Source organism: Poromitra crassiceps, assembly GCF_964638095.1.
Source record: "Poromitra crassiceps genome assembly, chromosome: 7".
NCBI lineage: Eukaryota > Metazoa > Chordata > Actinopteri > Beryciformes > Melamphaidae > Poromitra > Poromitra crassiceps.
The window spans coordinates 9634963-9661560 of record NC_139628.1 but is presented as its reverse complement, the minus strand read 5'-3'; the positions used below and the strand labels follow the sequence as shown (position 1 = coordinate 9661560).

Here is a 26598-nt window from a genome sequence, read left to right as displayed (position 1 = left end):
TGGAGGTTCTGTGTGACAATCAAACAACCTGTTGAATGGATATCCACATCCCTGATATTACAGAAAAAAGAGATCCTTTCAATCTGTCAAATACAGCAATGTTGTGCGGCAGCACCTTCCTCACGTCCATATAGCCAGATAGCTTTGCCTCGCATCTCTGCCCTGAAGGCCCTGATGAGCTCAGGGGCCCAGGGGGTGGTGCATAGGGGAAAAGGGAACTGCACTAGTTTCACCAATGCAGAGAACAGAGATTACCACCTAACTAGAGTTTATCAGGCTTCTACTAAAAGTCACAAATACAACAATGTTCTTTATGGTCACAAAGAGAACAAGTGTTGGATATTATGACACTATATATGAACAGATTGAACACCATCTGCAAATAGCAGGTTCATGATTTGAAAGACTTTAGCAGTTTGTCTTGCAAAAGTCAACATTACAGTCATAACATACAATATGATAGTGTATTCATCTAACAATATTGTTTTCCTTTATTTAAGCAGGAAGATCCTTTTTCCAGCCCAGTCTCTCAGAAAATTGTGAAAATAGTACAAATCCATGGCCTTTGGGGGGTCTCCGACCCCCTGGGACCCCTCTCCCACGCCCCATGCATAACCCTAACCCAGACGCTAACCCTAAGCCTAACCTCTCTCACCCCTAACCCTAAACCTAACCTCTCTCACCCCCCATGCCTAAACCTAACCTCCCCCATCCCACCCCCCACACCTAAACCTAACCTCTCCCACCCCCCACACCTAACCCTAATCCAGATCCTAAACCTAACCTCTCCCACCACTGTAAAAACTCTCACCCCTGTATGAAAAAAGAGAAAAAAAAGTTCATTTCACAACAATTTTAGAGCCGAAATTGTGAAATAGAAACATTTTTGGACCAATGTTACTATTTCACAATTGTCTAAGAGACTGTGTTGCCTTTTTCAAGAGATGCCTCCTAACAGTACAGATATTTAAAGAGAGAAGTTTGTTCACACGTTGCCAGACAACAAACAATCAGTAAACAAAGACAAATGTAGTCAGCATTACCTTGGAAGATGTTCTCCTGGTGAATTCACGGCATCAAGTCACAGAGACGTTCTGCCTTCATCTGTAGAGAAAGTCATGTGTATCTGTGTTCATTTGATGTGAGGGTGTGACCTCATAACTTCAGGTTAAAAAGTCAGCTGCAATATCAAAACTCTTACTGAGGTGGATCTAAAATCTGTCTGATGTCACAAACAGCTGCAATATCAAAACTTTTATACTGAGGTGGATCTAAAATCTGTCTGATGTCACAAACAGCTGTAATATCAAAACTCTTACTGAGATGGATCTAAAATCTGTCTGATGTCACAAACAGCTGTAATATAAAAACTCTTACTGAGGTGGATCTAAAATCTGTCTGATGTCACAAACAGCTGCAGGATCAAAACTCTTTACTGAGGTGCATCTAAAATCTGTCTGATGTCACAAACAGCTGCAATATCAAAACTCTTACTGAGGTGGATCTAAAATCTGTCTGACATCACGAACAGCTGCAAGATCAAAACTCTTTACTGAGGTGGATCTAAAATCAGTCTGATGTCACAAACAGCTGCAATATCAAAACTCTTACTGAGGTGGATCTAAAATCTGTCTGATGTCACAAACAGCTGTAATATCAAAACTCTTATTGAGGTGGATCTAAAATCTGTCTGATGTCACAAACAGCTGTAATATCAAAACTCTTACTGAGGTGGATCTAAAATCTGTCTGCAGTCACAAACAGCTTTAATATCAAAACTCTTACTGAGGTGGGTCTAAAATCTGTCTGACGTCACAAACAGCTGCAATATCAAAACTTACTGAGGTGGATCTAAAATCTGTCTGATGTCACAAACAGCTGCGATATCAAAACTCTTACTGAGCTGGATCTAAAATCTGTCTGATGTCACAAACAGCTGCAATATCAAAACTTACTGAGGTGGATCTAAAATCTGTCTGATGTCACAAACAGCTGCAATATCAAAACTCTTACTGAGTTGGAGCAGCTGACAGCAATTCCATTCCTTCCATCTTATTACAGCAAGAGATTTTACTGTCTTGTGATTACATTGTTTTACTTTGTACTTTATTTTAGCATTTGTTGTATTTTAATGTATTGCCTCATCATGTTGTTGATTGTAACTAGCTTCCTCAGGTTTTAGGCCTAGTCGAGAACAGGAAGTGAAACCTGCTTAAATAAGCACATAATACATTCAATAGCTTATATACATTATATTACATTAAAATGTACTAATATGGTATAATACAATATAATATTGTTAATAAAGCATGGTTGAACTTGTGATGAACCTTACCTATTAACTTCGTCAATCGTCAAAAACATCTCATAACAGGCCTATCTGGCAGCTCGTGCATGAGGGAAACCAAACTTTTTTCCCCTCAAACCTGCAGGCTCAAAGCAACACAACTGATTATGAACCATTTCTACTATTTTAACATGAACACACTAAAACACAAACATGTTGTAAAAGAGCGTTGAGTTGTTTTGAATCTAAACTACAGACAAACCTTTAACAGCCGAGAGTTCCTCTTTTTAGTCTAAATAAGAAGATGGTAGCTGGTAACACAGTCACATCAAAGAGTCAGTAGAATAAAATAGACTATAAACTGTCAGTTAACTGCTGTTATATCTATATCTATCTATCTATCTATCTATATCTATATTTATATCAATATCTTTAGGTGGAGAAAATAATCTGCACAACGACTAACCAGGAAACAAGGAAATGAACCCAGAGGGGAGAGAGAGAGAGAGAGAGAGAAACCGGGAGAGAGCAGTAGCGCGGCTCCAGCCAATTGTGGCTGGGGGGCTAAGGGGGGGCTTAAATATTTACAGCGGGGCTAACTTTTTCTACATAAATAGACAGTGGTTCTCTTCTCAACCTGTGGTACAGGTACCACTGGTGGTACGCGGGGCCCCCTCCCTCTCATACATTCATATGGTGGTAATTTCTCAGGTACTTGTGTAAAAAGGTTGAGAACCACTAATATAAGAAATAATAATAATATGATTGATATGGTGTGAATTAGGCTCTACTATTAGACAAGGAGGGCCCACTGCTTTTCCATTGAGAGCCAAATCCCCAACCCAACATTATGCATGTAATTGCTTCAATGAGCTGAAGACTGACTGTGTATTTAGCCCTATGTCACACTGTATGTTGAGACTGATGAGTCCAGTTACACAAGGCTATATGCAGCACACACATTTAGATGGTAAATCAAGAGTTTATATTCACAACTTACACAAAAAATTTAAAGTGTGGTATATTTTAGAGACAAATAAACAGTGCCACATACACAGGCACTGTGCCAGAGTAAAACGAAATAGAACCATTCATATAGACTGCACTATATAACAATCACACCAGTGACAATACTCTATAGTGACTGAGCTGGACAACAGGCGTTTTGATACTTTTATCAAAACCAGCTCAGTGGCCTTGTGGTCTGAGTGTCCGCCCTGAGACTGGTAGGTTGTGTGAGTTCGATCCCCGACCGAGTCATACCAAAGACTATAAAAATGGGACCCATCGTCTTTGTACTGTACATGATGCACACGTCATGAAATAAGACTCTAACTATACAAACACTGAAACACATTCACACCACACGCATGAGCACGGCATAGCGGCCAAAAAACGCAACAGCACAGTAGGGAACGCAGTCTTAACAAAGCCATTATGTATATCAAATATAAATTCCATCATCTGCCTACCTATTAACATCAGTGCGCTCGATCCTGTGCTGTCCAGTCCAGTCCGTGTACAAAGCAAAAAAAAGTATCTCCTTTGTGATGGCCATCAACATAAAGGCTTGATCAATATAAAGGCGCACGATACTAACGCTAGATGCTTGTTTTATGTCCATTTTAGCTGTAGATGTAGGCCTCTATCGTTGCATCAGCCTATAAACTGTGCTGAGCGCCCAGTGCAGCGCAGATCAGTGGGCGTGGACCAGCCCACTCGATATCTTGGTGTCGGCGCTACACGCAGCCTTAAGCATTACAACCACGCCTTTTAAGCATAAAATTATGCACAGTCTGCTCATTGGGGAAGTGCAGTAAACGAGTCACAAGCTTGCCTTTTAAGCTCCAATTCCACGGAGCAATCCAGTAAAACCAGACAAGCCAAGCGCTCTGCTCCCCCCCCTCCCTTCATCCCGTCTGTCTGTCTCCATATATAGGCTATTATTCCATATCATTATGCTTCTCAAACCAATCTAACTGCAGTTTAAATACTGCAAGCATGTACTGTAAATACGCTACACTATAGCAAGCTCAAAGTGAAAAGAATGTTCTAAACGCATTGGCTAGAAAAAATGATGAATTAGATTGGTGAAAGTTTGTCCAGAATGATATTGTTTTCTCTCCCCTGCTGCAGGTAGGATGATGCACATAAATATAGCCTACATTATGTAAAGTCATTGCAGAAATTAATGTGTTTTTATTGTAAAACTAAATGTGAAGTAGGGCCAATTTATTGGAGCGGACATCACAGTAGGACATGACAGTAGAACCGCAACCGCGTTACGCTGTCACTTATCTAAATCACGTTAAATCTGCGAGGGATATATATAGCCCCTAGGATGACATAATGTTTCACATAGGGTTGTGATTTGATTTCGCCATTTTATTTTGTCCAATATTGAAATGTTCCACAATTGCAATTGTGTTAAGAGAAATATTATTTTGATCTATCACTTACCCTATTTAAGCTGATTTGGTTGCTATTTCTTCTCAAACGGATTCGCCTCAATGCGCCTCAATGCATACTGGGAGATTTCACATCTGTGGCGTGCCTGTCTGCTGTCTGATGCACGAGGGAGTGAGAGAGAGAGAGAACCGGCGAACTTCTTTTCCAGCAGTTGTATTGTGCCTGTCTGATGAGCAAGAGAGAGGGAGTGACACAGAGAGAAGGGGGACAGAGAGTCAGATGGCAGAGGAGAGCTCCGCGCAACCAGCGGACTGAATAGGCCTGGTTTTGAAAAGCGCTAAGCCCTAAATTAACGCCAGGGCGGAAGATATCGTTAGGCCAGTATTTAAGGCCGAAACGCCCATTCTCTCCTATTCTGGCACTGCGCCACGCCTGTTTGGCGTAAAGCGCATTTTGGGGTGTAAATCCATGTTGCTATCTTCCCGAGGCAGGTGCAAGGCACGTTTTTTTTGCGTTTAAGGCCAGTTTTTGCGCCTAAGGCCTGTGGGAGAATAGGGCCCATTGACATGTATGTAAGGAAATTGAACTTCCGTGGTTGAAACGCTTTGAGATGGAGCAGGCCACTTTGAGCAGAGCAGAGGGGAGGTCCTTCTCTCACACCATGCCATGTACTTGCCAGTAGGGGGAGAACCCCTCTATAAAAAATGGGCCGGCCCCAGCGCATGGGTCAGACGCAGCCAGCCAGCAACGGAGGTGTGTAAATGCTGTGTTCAAGGAGGCTGGGAATTTTCACTTATACCATTGATGAACAGAGCACCAATACATCGATCAGTGGATTCTTTTTTTAATTAATTTATATTTTTTAGAATAAACTTCAGAATATTTGTGTATTAGCCTAGTTTAGTTAATAATAAATTAAGTTAATAAATTAAGTTTTTGTTTTTCTCCAAAGAAATTTCCAGGGGGGGCTTAGGGGGGGGCTTGGCTAATTTCAGGGGGGGGGCTCAAGCCCCCCCTTACCCTCCCTTGCCGCCGCGGCTGGGAGAGAGAGACTGGTTTGAATCAGGAAACATCTGCCCACACCTTTTTTAGAACTTTATTGCAGCAAGTAGCCCTAACACTACTTGTCAAGAGCATTTTGAAGAAAAAATATGAAATTGAAAACATCAGGCAGAGTAGAACTCTAAAGTTGTATCTGTCTTTTTGCATCAGTGACAAATTGTTTTGCCACAGACGGCTCATGCTTCCCCCCCTCCTATGGGTTTACAATGTGATCTCAAAGTAAGCAGCTCTGGTGCATCTGACTCTCACCACGTCAACACTTGATGGTGCTGTGCAGTCGGCAGACCGGCAAAGCCAGACAAAAAACAAAAAAACAAATCACCAAAATGATTATTCAGCATTCTTCACCATAACCTTTACAAGTTAATGTATTAAAGAGTAACTTCTCCCCCTTTCTGAGCCTAACTCCATGTCCTTTTAAATTTGGAAATATTCTAAGATTTAAGGTCTGACTGAGAGGGGGGGGGGGGTTGGAGGTTCTGTGTGACAATCAAACAACCCGTTGAATGGATATCCACATCCCTGATATTACAGAAAAAAGAGATCCTTTCAATCTGTCAAATACAGCCATGTTGTGCGGCAGCACCTTCCTCACATCCATATAGCCAGATAGCTTTGCCTCGCATCTCTGCCCTGAAGACCCTGATGAGCTCTGACGCCGCGGGAAGAGTCCCCGCTCTGTCCCTGCTCTCTGTATGTCAATAAATATCTTGATCGTTCAATTCAATTAAAATAATACAGAAATTAGTGAATATAGAGATCGACGATTTGTTTCTCATGAACCACAAAGTGGTGGGAGTAGACTAGAATAGGGAAAAGAGGACAAGTGGTGCATCAGCTCCAGAGACTCTACCCTTCCTAGTCTTCTTCTTCTACTAATGGCTTTCTGGCAGACTGGATGCCTTACGGCAGGGGTCTTCAATTACTTTTCACCAAGGGCCATAATTTGCTGAGGGCCCAATGGCGCCGGCACCTTCGCGAAAACTTTTGAGCATTTGAAGGCAGGTTTAGAGGAATAACTCATTTTAAATTAACGGTATGGTTGGTGATATTTGATCCTTTTTCACTCCTATGTCACCACCTGCTCTCCCTGCAGGGCTTGAAATTTACTTTTTTGACCACCTGCCAATATGGCTGCTAGATTTCAAAGTTACCAGCCAATTAGAATTTCCACTAGCCAAAATGTTTTTCTTGAAATAAACCAGAATATGAGTGGGTTAATTTAAGCATACGTATCAGTAAGTGGCCGGGGATAAAGCCTGTTGAGGGTCACACAAGAACACAAAGGCACTCTTGAAGCTAAATAAAACCAAGCCAACCAAAACCAATGAGTTAATTATTTAAATGTTCACTTTAATGTACAGTAATTTCTTACACATGAGATTACTTTTAGCATTTTAGTTCTAAAGATTATTGAAAGATATTCCATATTCCAGACTGAAATGTTATAACAGAAGTGGAGTATTGGCCAGAATGACATGAACATTTGGACACATTTAGCGGGTATCTTGCATGTTGCGTTCAGGTGCACTGTAAAAAAAAAAAAAAAAAAGGGGGGGGTTTTGCAATTCCAGCGCGGGCCACACAGGGGGCGCTCGTGGGCCGGATTCGGCCCGCAGGTGATCCCTGTGTGGCCCGCACAGCAAAAAGCATTATGGACATTTAGGATGCAAGGATGCCAAAAAAGTAAATTCCATCCAGAATAGAGCCATAAGATGCTTCCTTTGGCTACATGCATTTGCCCCTACTCTTGCTATACAGGGTGATATGGGTTGGGAACCGGTGGAGATTAGACTAAAGGGAGTAATGATACGGCTATGGAACCGCCTCATATATATGCCAGAGAGTAGGTTAGCAAAGGTCTTCAACTGGGACAACGCTCACAGTCACCCCTGGATAAAGGACATTTTTTCTACTCTTAGAGAGGCAGACCTGGCATATATTTTTCACAACATGCTTTGCTGTAACGTTAATATGTTGAAACAAAAGTTATCTCTTAATTATAGAGAGGAATGGGCAAACGACATATGGTCTAAACCTAAGCTTAGATCATATGTTCAGATGAAGCAGTGTTTTGGTCCTGAGCCCTATGTCACTTCCTTTCTAACCAGAAACCAGAGGTCTTTATGTGCTCAGCTGAGAATTGGTATCCTGCCTCTTGCCTTTGAAGTAGGGTGGTTCACAGCTATACCAGAAGAGAACAGGATATGCAATGTCTGTGATCTAAAAGATGTTGAAAATGAGTTTCATTTCATGTTTTATTGTACTTTATATGATGATTTGAGGATTTGCTTATTTGACGAAATGCAAAAGCAAAGACCTGAGCTCTTCTGGGCAGATGATGGCCAGAAGTTGGAGTGGTTGTTTAAGACTGAGGTATTTAAGACTGCTAACTTTATTCATAGGGCCTGGAATAGAAGGCAAGCACAGCTCTTTAAGTAGGTTCAGGTGGTGGTTTTCATGCTGTACAACTTCACTGTATGTATTTTGGGTGTTTTTGTTGGTTTTATGTTTGATCATTGTTTGTTTAAATGATGAACAGTAAAAGTGTCCTGTAAGCACATATGGGCTGGGCTTCATTCGAAGCATGACACCGAAATAAAGAAAATCCATCAATCAAAAGCTATAAACAGATTATAACACACAAGTATGTTTATAATGTGTTACAGACATGAGCTTCATAGGGTCCGGTCTTATGTGCCTTGTAGACATTAGTTACAATTTTTTTTTTTACATTGGGTAAATCTGACATCTTATTTGATTTCCACTTTAGTTAATTTAGTAAGAAATTAGTTATTTCTGTCGTATTACTTTTGTCTATTCTTTGAATGTGAAGTTATGTAATGGACAGTGTCAGCATAAAACAGCAACCCCAACAACAGTAACACGTGTTCTCCTCTTCTGTCTAACTTCTCTTCCCCCGCAGAGGATGACTTGGCAACAATGGGATTTTGGTTAACCAATTTAATCCTACCGGGCACAATAGTGTCCGTAAAAAAACTTTTTCAGTTATACGGTTCTAAAAATGTTCCTGAATGACGTATCAATGCATTTCCAGCAAATATTGAAAGAGTAAATGGTCTCAATGAAATATGTGCAGTGTCACATGTTTAGTGTAAATTGTCACATGACGTTTACTTCCTGGTTGCACCAGGCGAAGAGCTTGCCTGCATCAAAGCTCCAAACAAAGGGTTATTAAAGTATGTTAACATAAAGATAGGTCAACAATTTTTGCCACACATAATCTTGAAGGTGTCTAGTGTTGATTATGGATTTGCAATTACTCAACTTTGTTCTGTGTGGTTCATAGAATGAGTAAACATGTTGACGGCAACAATAGTGACCGGTGGGATAACACAGTGCCTCTAGGTATACACATACATTAGGGATGGGTCATGATTTTCAAATGTACGTCAGCCATGCCACCAATGGTATGTCAGCACGCTCCTGTACATAGGTTCTCCCTCTACAACATCCGCAAAATCCGTCCCTTTCTCACAAGAGAAGCGACTCAACTCCTGGTCCAGTCACTTATCATCTCTCGCCTGGACTACTGCAACGTGCTCCTGGCCGGCCTACCTGCCACCGACATCCGACCGCTTCAGCTCATTCAGAACGCTGCAGCCCGTCTGCTATTCAACCAACCCAAATTCTCTCATGTCACTCCCCTCTTCCAGGACCTCCACTGGCTTCCCATCTCGGCACGCATCAAATTCAAGACACTGGTACTGGCCTACAGGGCAGTACACCAGTCAGCTCCCCTGTACCTGCAATCTATGGTCAGGTTCCAAACCTCTCAGCGCTCCCTTCGCTCCTCCACCAGTGCAGGACGCCTCGCCCCTCCTTCGCTACGGGGGCTCAAAAGTCGCTCATCCCGATCTCGACTCTTCTCGTCCCTGGCACCTCAATGGTGGAACGAGCTTCCACCTTCGGTCAGGACAGCTGAATCACTGCCGATCTTTCGGAAAAGACTAAAGACACACCTTTTCAGGCTCCATCTGGGCCCTTCTTGATCTAACTTCTATCTATCTCTTTCTAAAAAAATAAAAAAAAATAAAAATAAACTAAACTAAACTTGTACCACTGTTCCTTCAGAGGTTGTAGTTGTCATAGACTGTGTTGCATAGTTGATTGCTCTATTGCTGACAAAAATGTGTTAATGTAAGTCGCTTTGGATAAAAGGGTCTGCCAAATGACGTAATGTAATGTAATGTAATGTAATGTAATGTCAACAAGGTTCAGACCTTCACCAAAGCAGTGCGACTCTACCGCCAGGCTCATGGGCACTACAGCACCTGGGACATGACATGTGGCATACCGTCACAGATACTGTCTAACCTGGTGATGGAGGGCCTCCTGCCCAAATTGAGGGAGCTCATCTCCCTTGACTCAAAGGCAAGATGCACGAGAGGCAGAGGAACTGGATGCTGATCAGTGATACAGTGTACAACCTGTTGCAGCACCAGCGCCAAACCCAGTACAAGGCTGTGGTGCAGCGGTGTGAGGCGGGACATCCCATGCTGCAGGCCTCCATATGAACAGACATGGACCAGATCAAGATTCAAGATTCAAGATTTTTTATTGTCACTCCGTGGTACAAGTATCACGTGTGAAATTCTTGTGCTGTGAACTCCGTTTACAACATAGTACAAATATAACAGGGCATATGAGTGCAAAAACAACAAGAGACACAACAAGCATAAGGCAGTATAGTGATAAGACAAGTCAGAGACAGTGGCATATTCACTGCACATAGGTGCACATGTCATGTGCATACTTTAGACGTGCTTAAACATTTTAAATTCGGCGTATTTGACATACAGGTGCAAATAGCATATTCCTTATTAAACATACAATTAAACATTAGACATACGTAATGGTAGCAGCTACAGTACGGTACAGTACGGCTACTACACTATTTGTGTATGTTAAGGAGTCTCGTGGCCTGCGGGAAGAAACTGTTCCTCAAGCGATTTGTGCGTGCTTTTGGAACCCTGTATCTCCTCCCTGAGGGTAACAGGGAGAACAGGCTGTTGTGGGGATGGTTTGTGTCTTTGATGATCTTCAGGGACCTCCTGAGGCACCATCACCACCAAGGAGCATGTCACCAACAAGATGTGAGCGGTGGTCCACCCCAAGGCAAAGAAAGCTGCTGAAGGTGAGCATCTAGCCCTACATCAGCTCCACCTTGGATGCCATGATTGAGCCGACCAGCCAGGGCTTCTCCGAGATCTACTGTACCACCTTCAGGGAGCTGGTGGACATGAGCAAGAACATCCTCAACAAAGGCACCAAAGAGAATGTGGTGAGTCATATGGAGAAGATCAGCATGTTGGCCTTCCACCTGGTGAAGATGGAGAGCTGCTATGTGGAGGTGGAGCAGCTGAGCCTGGAGGGTCTGCGGCAGAGTTTTGAAGTCTCCAGCTCGCCTTTCCTCCTGGTGGAGAACATTTTCAAGGAGGTGTTGCTTTTTACATCATGCTCATCATGATGACTGTGAAGGAGGCAGCGGTCCAGTGGAGACACAACCTGTACACTGTACAGGGACATCGTCCTCACCAGCAGCGACTCCAACCTCCACCTTCTGGGCAAAAACCTGTCCATCGACTGGGCCAGGAAGTACGGAGCCCAGGAGGAGGTGGATGAAGCAGGTGGTGTCCATGATCCAGGTGGAGGACTCTCAAGTTCTTCCTGGTGAGTCATGGAGGGTGGCGAGGAGGAAGGGGAGGATGAGAACAGCCAAGCACACGAGCCAAGCCAGAGTGAGAACAGAACCACCAGTCCCAAAACATCAGTCCCATCAGTGGGTGAATGTGCTACAAGAAGCACAGTAGAGGAAGTAGATGATGCCCTGCAGGGAGAGATAAGCCAGCAGCAGAGGAGGAACTCCCACCCACCAACCAGGAGGCGGGGGCAACACCTCTGTGGCTGCCGGCACCACAGAAACGGAGCAGGGTCCCGTGTCCGCACAGAGTCCCAGAGGTCATCCTGGACTCCCCCCTGACACGCCCGCGGGAACATAGCCTAATTATGTTGTCCCTCCTGGCTGCGTGGAGAGACCTGTCCGGTCGCTCAGAGCGCACAGAGGCTGCCCCGTTGCCCCATGGTGCTGAAAAGCTTCCCGCGAGTAAACCAACTTTCGCGCTACAGCACACGGAGGCAGCGCCACAGCCAATAGAAGAGAAGCTGTAATTCTCTATCAATTTCACAGTAATGCCCTGCACCTGTTTGACAGTCAATATAACAACTTGTCCTTTCAGAGAACAGTGCTGATCTTAACACTCCCCTGGTTGAACTGAGCTGTGCTGCTGCCGCCCGAACCCGCTGTCTCCCCGAGCCTCTGTCTCACTGGATGCTATCTTCAAGAGGATCTCCTGGCCTGCCTTCCCTCCTGTAAAAAGACTTTGAGTTATTTGCCCTCGGAGGATTCCCTGGACCGCTTCCTCGTTTGGATTTAAAATACTTTTTAGTTATTGTCGGCTTTCCGACCTGTTTAGGTCAGGCTCCTCAGTTTTGACCTTTCGGTCCTTTCATCGTTTTGCTAAATCTTTTGAAAGTCAGTAAAAGACTTGGAACCTCATCTGTGTCTGTCCTCTCTGCATCTGGGTCCAAAACGTCAGCCTTACACCCACCCCCCCCCCCCCCCCCCCCCATGACAGCAGCTTCCAGTCCCCCACTGGTGAGGAGGTTGTGGAGGAAGAGGAGGAGCGGAGTATCGAGGCTCCGCCCACTAGAACATTGGCTCCACCCTGTAGCACAGAGCACCCCCCCCCAAATGTGTAAATATCAGGGCTGGGATAAGAATTTTCATGACTACATGGGAGGAATATGTTAATTCAGTATACACATTGGATGCACTGTGGTATCCCACCGGTCTTGTTTGTTTGTTTGTTGCCGACCATAAAACACCTTTTCACCTACCTTTCCATGAAAATGTCAAAAAATTATGATTGATTATTTCAAAGGGTTACTAATGCCACATGATTCAGATATTTTCATATCTTGGAAAAATAAGATCTGTGGTTAACAAAAGTTTATGAAACAGCAAACTTTGTGTTCAGCAAGATAATATTCACAAAATGAGGACCACTTTCATGATTTTCAAAGCATAAATGTGTGTTGTTTTTAAATTGCGATTTTCAGAAAATGCTTCAAAAGTCACAAGTGGTCCTTATTTTATGAAGATTATCTTGTTGAATACGAAGTTGGCTGTTTCATAAACTTTTGTTTACCACATACCTTATTTCATGCATTTAACCAAAATTCCCATACAAAAATCCCATTGACTTTTAGACTTGGGAACAGGAATTAGCATGACTAGCTAAGTTGGCCTACAAAAACACATTATCTATGCGGTCCTGCGGTTCTCTATCCATGAATGATTTAGAATGAATGCACTGAAGATGCCCCAACAGCCACAACAAAGTGTGGTCAGTGCATGATTCCAAACCTGCCAGAAATAAATAAATAATCTGCCAGAAAGACTTTAGATGGTCATCTATTGTTCACAAGTAGAAATGTCATGGGGAAAATACTTGGAAGAAAATTGACTTTTTTTTCCTGATAATTGCAATCAATGTGTCACATAGGCTGTATATACATTTATTGGTTAATAAACCAAATGGAAATCTGATGTCTGTCTAATGATGCATCATTGCAACAATGAAAGAGAGGTTGCACAAAGTTGAAGGCACACTACACTATCTATCTATCCACCAAATGAAACCCGCCCTCTTCCTTTGTTTTTGTCTCTGTGGTTTTTCTCTCCAGCAGCTTCAAGGAAACTGAGCTGAGGCCTGCGTGGCTCTGCTCACAGGACATGACAAGGCAGACATGTTCTACTCTGTAGAGTTTCTGAAGCCTCTCTTTTGTTTTTACCACAACTACACATGACCAGCAGCTAAATACACTCTGTAGCTGTATATGATATCAAACTATATCACTCCTCTACTGAACACTAACAACTACACATGACCAGCAGCTAAATACTATGGAGAGCCGGGACTGCCGTATCAACAAATAAATGAATAAATGTATAAATGAGCAGATAAATACATATATATGTATCATAAATATATGTAGAAATAAATGTAGATGACATAAATGTATATATATGTGTATTTTCCTATTTTTGTACGGTTTATATATTTATTTAATGATTTATTTGTGTATTTATACATTTATACATTTATTTATACATGTATACATTTATTTATACATTTATACATTTATTTATACATTTATACATTTATTTATACATTTATACATTTATTTATGGCATTTATTTATGTCTCTTTTATTTTATTTATGTCTGTTTTATTTACCTCCCATTTATTTCTGTGCCTTGTATTTAGTGATGTCTCCTTTGTATTTAGTGATGCGTCCTTGCTTCCTTTCCTTTTCTGTATGCATTTCTGCCTACTCAATGCAAATTAGGGGGGCGGCCCTTGCATTTATGCCTGCTGCTCAATGCAGATTAGGGGGCTGGCCGTCATGGGCTCAAGTCTTTGCCTATTGGCTCGAATGCACATTGTCCTATCTGCTCCAAACTTGTCATGCATGATAAGTGTCCATGCCTGAAGATATCTGCACATCAATATCTATTTACACTCATGGCGCCACCTACTGGCAACAGGAAATGACATGTTTTACACTTACATGAACTGCTCAGAGTGGGTTGAACACATCCACCTCGGATGTGGTCAGAAAATCCTTTACCACCCAATGCAGCTTCATTTTGACGATTATGAGTGCTCATTGACCGGCGTGGGCGTGGCGCCATGGCGAATGTTGATGTTTCGCCGTCACACAGGAAGTTGGAGTAACTTCATTGTAGATTGTCCAATCTGCTCCAAACTTGTCATGCATGATAACTGTACATGCCTGAACACATCTAGATGTCAATATCCATTTATAGTCATAGCGCCCCCTACTGGCAACACAGGAAGTGCTTTGTAACTTAGCCCTACATGCTCACACGTGCACCAAACTTCACATGTTTGATGAGCATCCCAGCCTGAAGACATCTAGATGACCATTTGGAGTGATAGGCAGAGCACCCCCTACTGGCCACGCAGAAAGCGGTTTGTAACTCGGCCGTACATGGTCACACCCGCAACGAACTTCACATGTTTCATGAGCATCCCAGACTTCACACACACACATGTACATGCCAATATAGCATTATAGGCAGAGCGCCTCCTACTGGCAACACATGAAGTTGATTGTAACTCAACTGAACGTTGTCCTATCTGCTCCAAACTTGTCATGCATGATAAGTGTCCATGCCTGAAGATATCTGCAGATCAATATTCAGTGATAGTTACAGCGCCACCTACTGGCAAAAGGAAATGACACAAGTTTTACACGTACATGAACTGCTCATAGTGGGTTGACCACATCCACCTCAGATGTGGTCAGAAAAGCCTCAAGCTCTCGATTAACCTTCATTGTGAGGATTATGGGTAAGACATTGATATGTCAATATCCATTTATAGTCATAGCACCCCCTACTGCCAACACATAAATCGTTTTGTAACTCGGCAGTACATGGTCCCCCGCGCACCAAAATACACATGTTTGATGACCATCCCAGCCTGAAGACATCTAGATGAACATTTTGAGTGATAGGCAGAGCGCCCCCTTCTGGCCACACAGGGAGTTGGAGTAACTCCATTGTAGATTGTCCAATCTGCTCCAAACTTGTCATGCATGATCAGTGTACATACCTGAAGACATCTAGATGTCAACATCCATTTATAGTCATAGCGCCCCCTACTGCCAACACAGACAGTGGTTTGTAACTCGGCCCTACATGCTCACACGCGCACCAAACATCACATGTTTGATGAACATCCCAGCCTGAAGACATCTATAGGACCATTTGGAGTTAGTGGCAGAGCGCCCCCTACTGACCACACAGGAAGTTAGAATAACTCCATTGTAGATTGTCCAATCTGCTCCAAACTTGTCATGCATGATCAGTGTACATACCTGAAGACATCTAGATGTCAACATCCATTTATAGTCATAGCGCCCCCTACTGCCAACACAGACAGTGGTTTGTAACTCGGCCCTACATGCTCACACGCGCACCAAACATCACATGTTTGATGAACATCCCAGCCTGAAGACATCTATAGGACCATTTGGAGTTAGTGGCAGAGCGCCCCCTACTGACCACACAGGAAGTTAGAATAACTCCATTGTAGATTGTCCAATCTGCTCCAAACTTGTCATGCATGATAAGTGTCCATGCCTCAAGCCATCTATATGTCAATATCCATTTATAGTCATAGCGCCGCCTACTGGCAACAAAGAAAGTGGTTTGTAACTTGGCCCTACATGCTCACACGCGCACCAAACGTCACATGTTTGATGAGCATCCCAGCCTGAAGACATCTATAGGACCATTTGGAGTTAGAGGCAGAGCGCCCCCTACTGGCCACAGAGGAAGTTAGAGTAACTCCATTGTAGATTGTCCAATCTGCTCCAAACTTGTCATGCATGATAAGTGTCCATGCCTCAAGCCATCTATATGTCAATATCCATTTATAGTCATAGCGCACCCTACTGGCAACAAAGAAAGTGGTTTGTCACTTGGCCCTACATGCTCACATGTGCACCAACTTCACATGTTTGATGAGCATCCCAGCCTGAAGACATCTAGATGACCATTTGGAGTTATAGGCAGAGCGCCCCCTACTGGCCACACAGGAAGTTGGAGTAACTTTATTGTAGATTGTCCAATCTGCTCCAAACGTGTCATGCATGATAAGTGTCCATGCCTGTACACATCTATATGTCAATATCCATTTATAGTCATAGCGCCCCCTACTGGCAACACAGAAAGTGGTTTGTAACTTGGCCCTACATGCTCACACGCGCACAAAACTTCACATGTTTGATGAGCATCCCAGCCTGAAGACATCTATAGGACCATTTGGAGTGATAGGCAGAGCGCCCCCTACTGGCCACACAGGAAGTTGGAGTAACTTTATTGTAGATTGTCCAATCTGCTCCAAACGTGTCATGCATGATAAGTGTCCATGCCTGTACACATCTATATGTCAATATCCATTTATAGTCATAGCGCCCCCTACTGCCAACACAGACAGTGGTTTGTAACTCGGCCCTACATGCTCACACGCGCACCAAACGTCACATGTTTGATGAACATCCCAGCCCGAAGACATCTATATGACCATTTAGAGTTAGTGGCAGAGCGCCCCCTACTGACCACACAGGAAGTTAGAATAACTCCATTGTAGATTGTCCAATCTGCTCCAAACTTGTCATGCATGATAAGTGTCCATGCCTCAAGCCATCTATATGTCAATATCCATTTATAGTCATAGCGCCCCCTACTGGCAACAAAGAAAGTGGTTTGTAACTTGGCCCTACATGCTCACACGCGCACCAAACGTCACATGTTTGATGAGCATCCCAGCCTGAAGACATCTATAGGACCATTTGGAGTTAGAGGTAGAGCGCCCCCTACTGGCCACAGAGGAAGTTAGAGTAACTCCATTGTAGATTGTCCAATCTGCTCCAAACTTGTCATGCATGATAAGTGTCCATGCCTCAAGCCATCTATATGTCAATATCCATTTATAGTCATAGTGCCCCCTACTGGCAACAAAGAAAGTGGTTTGTAACTTGGCCCTACATGCTCACACGTGCACCAACTTCACATGTTTGATGAGCATCCCAGCCTGAAGACATCTAGATGACCATTTGGAGTTAGAGGCAGAGCGCCCCCTACTGGCCACACAGGAAGTTGGAGTAACTTTATTGTAGATTGTCCAATCTGCTCCAAACGTGTCATGCATGATAAGTGTCCATGCCTGTACACATCTATATGTCAATATCCATTTATAGTCATAGCGCCCCCTACTGGCAACACAGAAAGTGGTTTGTAACTCGCCCCTACATGCTCACACGCGCACCAAAATTCACATGTTTGATGACCATCCCAGCCTGAACACATCTACATGACCATGTGGAGTGATAGGCAGAGTGCCCCCTAGTTGCCAGTAGGGGGCGCTATGACTCTAAATGGATATTGACATATAGATGTCTTCAGGCTGGGACACGTATGAAGCACGTGCAGTTTGGCAGAGATTGGACAATCTCCAATAGAGTTACTCCAACTTCCTGTGTGACGGCGAAACATCAACATTCGCCATGGCGCCACGCCCACGCCGGTCAATGAGCACTCATAATCATCACAATGAAGCTGCATTGGGTGGTAAAGGATTTTCTGACCACATCCGAGGTGGATGTGTTCAACCCACTCTGAGCAGTTCATGTAAGTGAAAAAACATGTAATTTCCTGTTGCCAGTAGGTGGCGCTATGACTGTAAATGGTTATTGACATATAGATGTCTTCAGGCATGGACAGTTATCATGCATGACAAGTTTGGAGCAGATAGGACAATGTGCATTCGAGTGACAGCGACTTCGTGTGTCATGGCGAGACATCGATCTTCGCCGCGTAGCCACGCCCACGCCGTCCATGGTAAATGCAAACTTTTAATAGCTTTTCATCATTGGGGGCTCTTCTATCTGCTGTGCAAGTTCGAGGGTGATCTGATGAACCCTTTAGGAGGAGTTCGTTAAAGTCTGACCCCTGGAAATGGGTGAAATGTCTGAAATATTGCACAGTAAATTCAAAATGGCTGACTTCCGGTTGGGTGTGGATCCTGGCACCAAGAGACTTTTCCCTTAGTCTGGGCATTATACATGTGCCCTGCAATTTTCGTAGCTGTAGGGGAAACTTAGCGCGAGGACTATTCCGTTTATAGATTGTAGGAGGCGCTATGGAGGCATTTAGCCACGCCCCTGGCCAAAAACCTTGACGGATGTGCAAAGTTTGGCCACATTTTGTGCATGTTTAGGCCCTCGAAAATGCGCGCAAAGTGTAAGTATAATAAGAATATAGCCGCAAGCGGCGTGCGGGGTCCAAGCACCCGGTGACATGGGGGATATATGAGACATAATAAACAAAAAATAAGGCACATTTATTCAGAGTTGGTATGTGCACAAGTAAACAAAGTTTGGTTGAGATCCGGTGACCTCACGGTTTCCAAGCAGTAGTAGTAGTAGCCTAGTAGTAGCAGTAGTAGGAATAGTAGTGTTGGTAGTAGTGGGACTGGTAGCAGTAGTAGCAGCAGTAGTTGTAATTGACCAGTTAACACATTGACTGCCAGCCGTTTTTTTTTGCTGTAGATAGCTTCTGCCAGGGGGGTTTTTGAGGATTCTAGGCTCATTTTACAAGAGCCGAGGTTTCTCTTCTGTTATGACTTCGTGAACACCAATCATCTAAAAAGAACTAATAGAGTGCTTTATCTGTCTAAAAGAGTTAGTTTGTAGAGTTAGTAGTTATGTAAGCATTAGCAGTTGAATACAGCATGGTTTCAGCATCAGAAAAAATATTCAGAGATAAACGGCTTTTTGTGAAATTCGATAGAACAGTCACTTTAACCATTCATTTTTGGCATCAGTAAGACCTAAACAATAGTTTTGAACAGTAATTTCCTCCATAACAGCAGTAAACTTCCCTCTGCTCAACTCCTCCCTCCGTGGGCGTTCTTTTTGGCTGCAGCGCCGTGTCACAAGCACTTTCCTACTTGTGCAAATGCACTTTCTCATACTCTCGACCTCTCAAATAAATTTCTGAATAGAAATTAAATTACTCTAAATTAGAGCGAAAAAGAAACAAAAAAGGAATGGGTTGAAAATCCCATTCTAAAAGCCTTTTATGGCTGTTTCCAATTTGGTGCTATTTTCCAAGGCAAAATGACCTGCTGCTTGTCACGAGTCTCACTGCCCCGCTGCCGCTGTGCCTGCCTGTGCCTGGCTCCCCGAGGAAGCCCGGCTGGACTCGCCCGCCTCCCGGAGCCCTGGCCGAGAGCTCCGATGAAGCCCCTGCGACTCTGGTCATATTTACGCTGCGTGCCTCAAAGTGTGCTCCAGCCTCCATCCGCAATCCACCATGCAAGTTTGCAATTCCGCACCGCCAGCAATCAGCGCGAAAACGAAAGTGTTTTCGCCCCATCCATTTTCATGATAATGACTTCCATGCTGCTGTCTTGGCTTGCTTGGCTCAATAGTCTGAGCACTGTCTCCACTCATGGGCTCGCAGGTTTATGTTATTCCATCCTGTCAGAGACAGACGGAGAAAACGGAGCTCTCGACTTTTTTACTTTTCTCCCGTTTTTCTTGTCCTGCTGCAGCCGACAGACTCATAGCACTGCTTATGACTTTTAATGAGTGCGTGAGCTACTCTTTTAAAGTTTTTAGAGCGGAGAAATCTCTGATCTCAGAGCTCCGAACACTCTAGCCCGCCAACTGGCCCGGCTGGCTAGCTTAGCCTGCTATTTCAACTAGCATCTCTTATAGCCTTTTAAACTCACTTTTAGCACGTTTATGGTATGGCTTTTCAACTGTCATAGTGCCCGGATGCCTTGCTTTTAATCGGCTTCTATATACCTCTCAATCGTGACTGGATTACCCCTCTCCGGGACCTGGAGTGATCTGTCATCTACTCTACATCCGACCACTTCTACTACGAGTCCAATCCTCCGCATTCGGGCCCAGTTCTGGGCCCGTGCCGGTATGTTTTAATCCACGAAGTCCCTACATCTGTACATAATAATCAATACTACACCTGATCATCGCAGTGGGCTCCTTTGGAGCCCTTGCGTGTAAGTTTCCTACCTGGTTGCTATCTGCTAGCAGCGGCTTAGCTTTGCTAATCGCATTCTGATCTACTCCACCCACCATCTTAGCTCCGTGTACTGGCAGTTATTTCCTTTTCCAACAGCATGCCTCCACTTACCCCAGCTGATTCGGAGGAGTTGTCCAGCGTGAGATCAGAGGTCCTGTCCATCGAAGCCCTCCTGCACGATGTCCTTCAGCGGCAGACCCTACTCTCCTCGCGGCTGGCTGGGCTACAGAGGGACGCATCCTCCTCCAACCCTGGGAGTCCTGCCGACAGTCCTATTCCTGGGCCTTCGTGGGCACACATCGTGAAGACGGGGAGAAGGGTTTCTCTCCCTTTGTTTTCCCCAAATGACGAGATCGACAACGATGCCATCCCGCTATCGAACTCCTTTTCGATACTGGCGAAGCTATCCGAGGCCGAGCTAACAGCAGCTAGCGATAGCATTAGCATGGAGGCTATCCCGAAACAGCCTGCCCCGACGGCCTCGGGTCACTCCAAGGTGCAGAGGAAACGTCGCGTTTCTCCCGCGACCCCACCAATAGTCCACGGAAAACGCGCACGACTGTCTTCTCCTCCCTCTCCCCCCTATCCTATCCCATGCTCCGAGTTCTCCCCCCCGAACCTCCAGCCACTGACCCATCTGCACAACACACCACTGGTCTCTCACCTGGCTAGTGGTGACGTCACCCCCAGTCCCATCATCCCGCTGACCACAGCTGCAACCAACGCTGCTAATGATCTCCTGTCCACTCCTTTTCCTGGTTTTCCTAAACTCACTGTCTTCAATGGGGACTGTAAAGATAGACAGCCTGAAATACTTATTATTGGCGATTCTATTGTTAGACAGGTTAAACTCCCAGGTGCCTTCACCTATTGTCTCCCAGGTGGCAAGGTCGTTGACATTATCATGCTGTCTCCATTGCTCGTTGACCTACATCCCACAGCTCACACACTCATTGTTCACGTGGGTACAAATGACGTCAGCAGTAAACAATCAATAGCACTCCGCAACAATCTCGAATCACTTTCCATCACAATCCAGAGTCTAGGCAAAATCTGTGTTTTTTCTGGCCCCATCCCCACACTCTCACATGGTATTGACCGTTTTAGCCGCCTATTTGGTCTGCATGAATGGCAAAAGAATTTCTGCAGTGCTACTGGGATAGGCTTTATTAGCCATTTTGATCATTTCTGGTCTAGATGGGACCTCCTCAAACAGGACCGTTTACACCCTAACATCAAGGGTGTAAAAATCCTGATTAATAATCTCATTCAGCATATTGCTTTCAACTCAGATTGACATAGACCCCAGCATGACCCTGCCCCAGAACCCACCCTCTCCGTTGACCAGCTCTCTTTGGGTCCTGCTGTGCCCTCTGTTGGTCCACTGGTCACTTCCGGTTGTGACCTGCATACCTCACTCTCACCTCCCTGTTACGCTGACTCCCTCTTGTGGTCAGGCATACCTATAACCCACTTAGTGGCAAATAGCTTTCATCCTGCTACTCATATTCCTGTAATTATAACCCACAGACTTAATCACTTTGACCCCTCTGTAACATCCAGGACTCAGCAGAATAAATCACGTGTAAATAAAAATAATCTTTTATTAATTAAATCTGTCCAGTCTCGTACACCCCCCCCAGCTTGCTGGATCCGAGCCCTGCAAGTTGGCTTTGTTAAACGCCCGCTCTATTGCCAACAAATCATTCATTTTGAATGATTTTTTCATCTCCAGAGACTTGGACTTCTTGCTCCTCACAGAGACTTGGCAAAAATGCGAAGATTTTACCTCTTTGATTGAGTTATGCCCACCAGAATGCTCTTTCACCTGTGCACCTAGAACCACTGGCCGAGGTGGAGGCCTAGCCATGGTGTATAGAAACCGCTTCCTATCTCGGGTGGTTAGCTCAGGACTTTCCTTTTCTTCGTTTGAACTTTTAATGACTAAAGTCGGGCGTTCTAATCCGTTTTATTGTATTTTAATTTATCGCCCCCCTGGTCCAAACAGTTCATTTTTATCTGATTTCGGTGAATTTTTAGCCTCCATCATTAAATTTGAGAGGATTTTAATTGTTGGGGATTTTAATGTCCATGTAAATGACCCAACAAACAGTTTTGCTGTTGACTTTTTAAGTATCACTGATTCTTTTAACTTTGTTCAACATGTCAGAGGCCCGACGCATGCTATGGGTAACACTCTGGACCTTGTTTTTTCTTTTGGTTTAAACATTGACAGTGTCGGCGCTGTTATGTTGCCCGTGACCGACCATGATTGTATTACTTTTAATTTGTCCTTTAACACTGATTGTCCATCCGGTAAGCGAGTGAAGTGCTCACGGATGTTAAATTCCCTCTCTGTAGAGAATTTCTGCTCTGCTTTTAACTCAGGTAGTATGGTGCAGCCTTCCCACCGCGATGTAAATTGTTTAGTCGGTTCTTTTAACTCGCATTGTGCTATAATTTTAGATAAAGTTGCTCCACTAAAATCTAGGCACACGTAAATGGGCGCGGCCTATATAGATAGATGCATATTGATCCAAGGAATCCCTTAGAAGTGAAATTTTGAGTATAGGACACACGGTTCAGAAGATATGGAGCATAACGCGAAATGGTCTGTTATAGCGCCACCATCTGGCCGGTATTGGTCATTTTTTGTTTCTGAGTAGTGAGGCACATTTCCAATCTATGTGCCCAGTCTGGCTATGCTGAGCATTACAGTTTCTGCTGTTGTTACGGCCTTCAAAGTATGTCAACAAATGGCTCAACAGAAGACCAAAACATATTAAGGACGCCAGACAAGGTTGCAAATTTGTAAATAATATTTATTTAAATAAACCCAAAAATATTCAAAGTCACAAATAATAGGCTACAAACCAAACAGACTGGAGATCCGGCCAAACTCAGCAAAAGGGCCTGGGCCAACCCCTTTGGGCCATTGAAGCCAGTATAAACATATAAACAAGAAAAGTTAAACTATAACTAAACCGAAAACAGGACTACCGGGGACTCCAGCCTAAACTAAAATAACAAAGGAAAGTTACCACTGGAGAGGAGAGATTCCTCTCCAGGAGATGCTGTGGGCTGTGTGGGTCAGAGAGAGATCTGCCTGCTCTCTACTCCAGCCTCCATTTAACCTTAACCAGGGCTGATCAACTCCAGGTGTTCCTGCTCAGGTGATTAGAGCAGAAACCCCAGAGGGAGGGGGAGAGAGAGAGAGTAGATGAGATCAGAGAGAGAGAAGAAGAGGAGGAGGAGGGTGGCTGGTCACATAACAGCTGTACATACAGTTTTACCGGAGAAGAATAAAAAAAAATGAAAAAATAATCAGAACAGATACAATAGGGATCCACGCACTTTGTGCTTGGACCCCTAATAATCGGAAAACAATTACAATAGGAATCCATGCACTTCGTGCTTGGACCCCTAATAATAATCCTTTGGAATACAATAGGGCCTTTGCCAACCGGCCATGCCGGTGCTCGGGCCCTAATTAAAGCTGCAGGCAGCGTCGTGGGCCCTCGCACCCGCCGTGCGTCGGGGTTCGGAGCAGATAGGACAACGTTCAGTCGAGTTACAATCAACTCCCTGTGTTGCCGATAGGGGGCGCTCTGCCTATAATGGTATATCGGTGTGTACGTGCGTGAAGTCTGGGATGCTCACCAAACATGTGAAGTTGGGTGTGGGTGTGACTGTGTACGGCCGAGTTACAAACCGCTTTCTGTGTGGCCACTAGGGGGCGCTCTGCCTATCACTCCAATTTGTCATCTAGATGTGTTCAGGCTGGGATGGTCATCAAACATGTGGATGTAGGCGCGCGTGGGACTGTGTAGGGCCGAGTTACAAACCGCTTTCTGTGTCGCCAGTAGGGGGTGCTATGCCTATAAATGGCTATTGACATATAGATGTCTTACTCATAATCCTCACAATAAAGGGTAATCGAGGGGTTAAGGCTTTTCTGACCACATGTGAGGTGGAGGTGGTCAACCCACTATGAGCAGTTCATGTAAGTGTAAAATTTGTCATTTCCTGTTCCTATAACTGAATATTAATCAGCGGATATCTTCAGGCATAGACACTTATCATGCACGACAAGTTTGGATCAGATAGGACAACGTTCAGTTGAGATACAATCAACTTCCTGTGTTGCCAATAGGGTGCGCTCTGCCTATAATGGTATATTGGCATGTACATGTGTGAAGTCTGGGATGGTCATCAAACATCTGAAGTTTGGTGCGTGTGTGAGCATGTAGGGGCGAGTTACAAACCACTTTCTGTGTTGCCAACTTGCCAGTAGGGGGCGCTATGACTATAAATGGATATTGACATATAGATGTGTACAGGCATAGACACTTATCATGCATGACACGTTTGGAGCAGATTGGACAATCTACAATGAAGTTACTCCAACTTCGTGTGTGGCCAGTAGGGCTGGGTATCGTTCAAAAAATGTCGATATCGATACCGTTTCGATACTTGGATTTCGATACCGGTTCCTGAACGATACTTTTTTCGATACCAATTTTTAGAAAAATCCATTTTAACAAAAATAAAACTGCATTACACATTGAAATTATTTTACAAATGTTTAGTTTTCCCCCCATCTTAAGTTTTACAGCAGAAAAAAATAAAACCTACTGTATTTAACATAACTTTAAGTTCTCTAAACGTATTGCCGTCCCTACAAAAAATATTGGGAGTACTACAAAGGAAAGAAATGTAAAACAAATAAATCAGTGGAATAGTTTTCAGTGCAAAACAGAGAGTTGCAAATCAGGGTTTAATGCTCACTGATGCAACAGAACTCTATTCTTGTCCAAACTGATGAGATGGCTCCACTTCATGCATGGAAGACTAGTTGAGCATTGACTAGCCTATCAATATAGCCAATGGCACAAAGTGAATATCATTTATATTCAACAAACTATCATGACATCAGCGTTTGTTAACGAGTTGCTAAAAATACATAATGGGCGATAACTGCCCGTTTGCACATAACGTTAACGCTAATTAATTAAACATTAACGCTAGCGTTGCAGAGCAGTGTTTAATGCTCACTGCTGCAACAGAACGTCATTCTTGTCAAATCTGACGAGACAGCTCCACTTCATGCATTCACTGACTAGCCAATCAATATATATGAATCGCATTTACATTCAACAAACTATCATGACATCAGCGTTTGTTAACGAGTTGCTAAAAATACACAATGCCTGCTTGCGCATAACGTTACGGCGGCAATTAATTAAACGATCTGCTAGCTACAACTCACAGCCAGATGCATGGATTTGTCAGACTGAGGGATCTGATAACCGCTAACTTGCGGTAAGCTGACCCACCTCTCAATTATTTCTCTTGTCTGTGGAAACCAGTCTGTGTTGTTTCTGTTTCTTTTCCTGCTTTTCATCATCTTCGCCATATGGTACTCCAGGATAGGAGTAGCTTGAGTGGCTAACTTCTTGTATACTATATCCGCACCGCACGCCTGGCTCACAACAAACACACCGGCTAAAGTGGGCGTAACGTTTCCTGCATGCCTCTACATGACAGCCAATCACCAGCCGTATTAGAGCGCGGCGTGCAAGCATGTCGCATGCTAATAGGCTCAATGACGCTGTTTTGTTTTGGTATCGAAAATTGGTATCGATTGACAAGGTAGACTTCGATACCCCTTAGTATTGATGTTTCCATTTCGGTGCCAAGTAAGTATCGAAACTCGATAACCAGCCCTAGTGGCCAGTAGGGGGCGCTCTGCTTCTAACTCCAAATGGTGATCTAGATGTCTTCAGGCTGGGATGCTCATCAAACATGTGAAGTTGGTGCACATGTGAGCATGTAGGGCCAAGTTACAAACCACTTTCTTTGTTGCCAGTAGGGGGCGCTATGAATATAAATGGATACTGACATATAGATGGCTTGAGGCATGGACACTTATCATGCATGACAAGTTAGGAGCAGATTGGACAATCTACAATGGAGTTACTCTAACTTCCTGTGTGGCCAGTAGGGGGCGCTCTGCCTATCACTCCAAATGGTCCTATAGATGTCTTCAGGCTGGGATGCTCATCAAACATGTGAAGTTTTGTGCGCGTGTGAGCATGTAGGGCCAAGT

The 26598-nt window shown here is 44.1% G+C and overlaps 1 protein-coding gene across 1 annotated transcript in view; it reads right to left on the bottom strand.

Annotated features, from left to right (window-relative positions):
• The window catches only part of LOC310779399 (NLR family CARD domain-containing protein 3-like), a gene marked incomplete at its 3' end in the record, with an annotated part of 274039 nt that overhangs the window by 101882 nt on the left and 145559 nt on the right, over positions 1 to 26598 (bottom strand). Inside the window, exons 2-4 of the mRNA XM_083639934.1 lie at positions 2542 to 2693; positions 2336 to 2419; positions 1044 to 1104 (exon numbers count right to left, since the gene is read on the bottom strand). The remainder of the gene's footprint in view (positions 1 to 1043; positions 1105 to 2335; positions 2420 to 2541; positions 2694 to 26598) is intronic.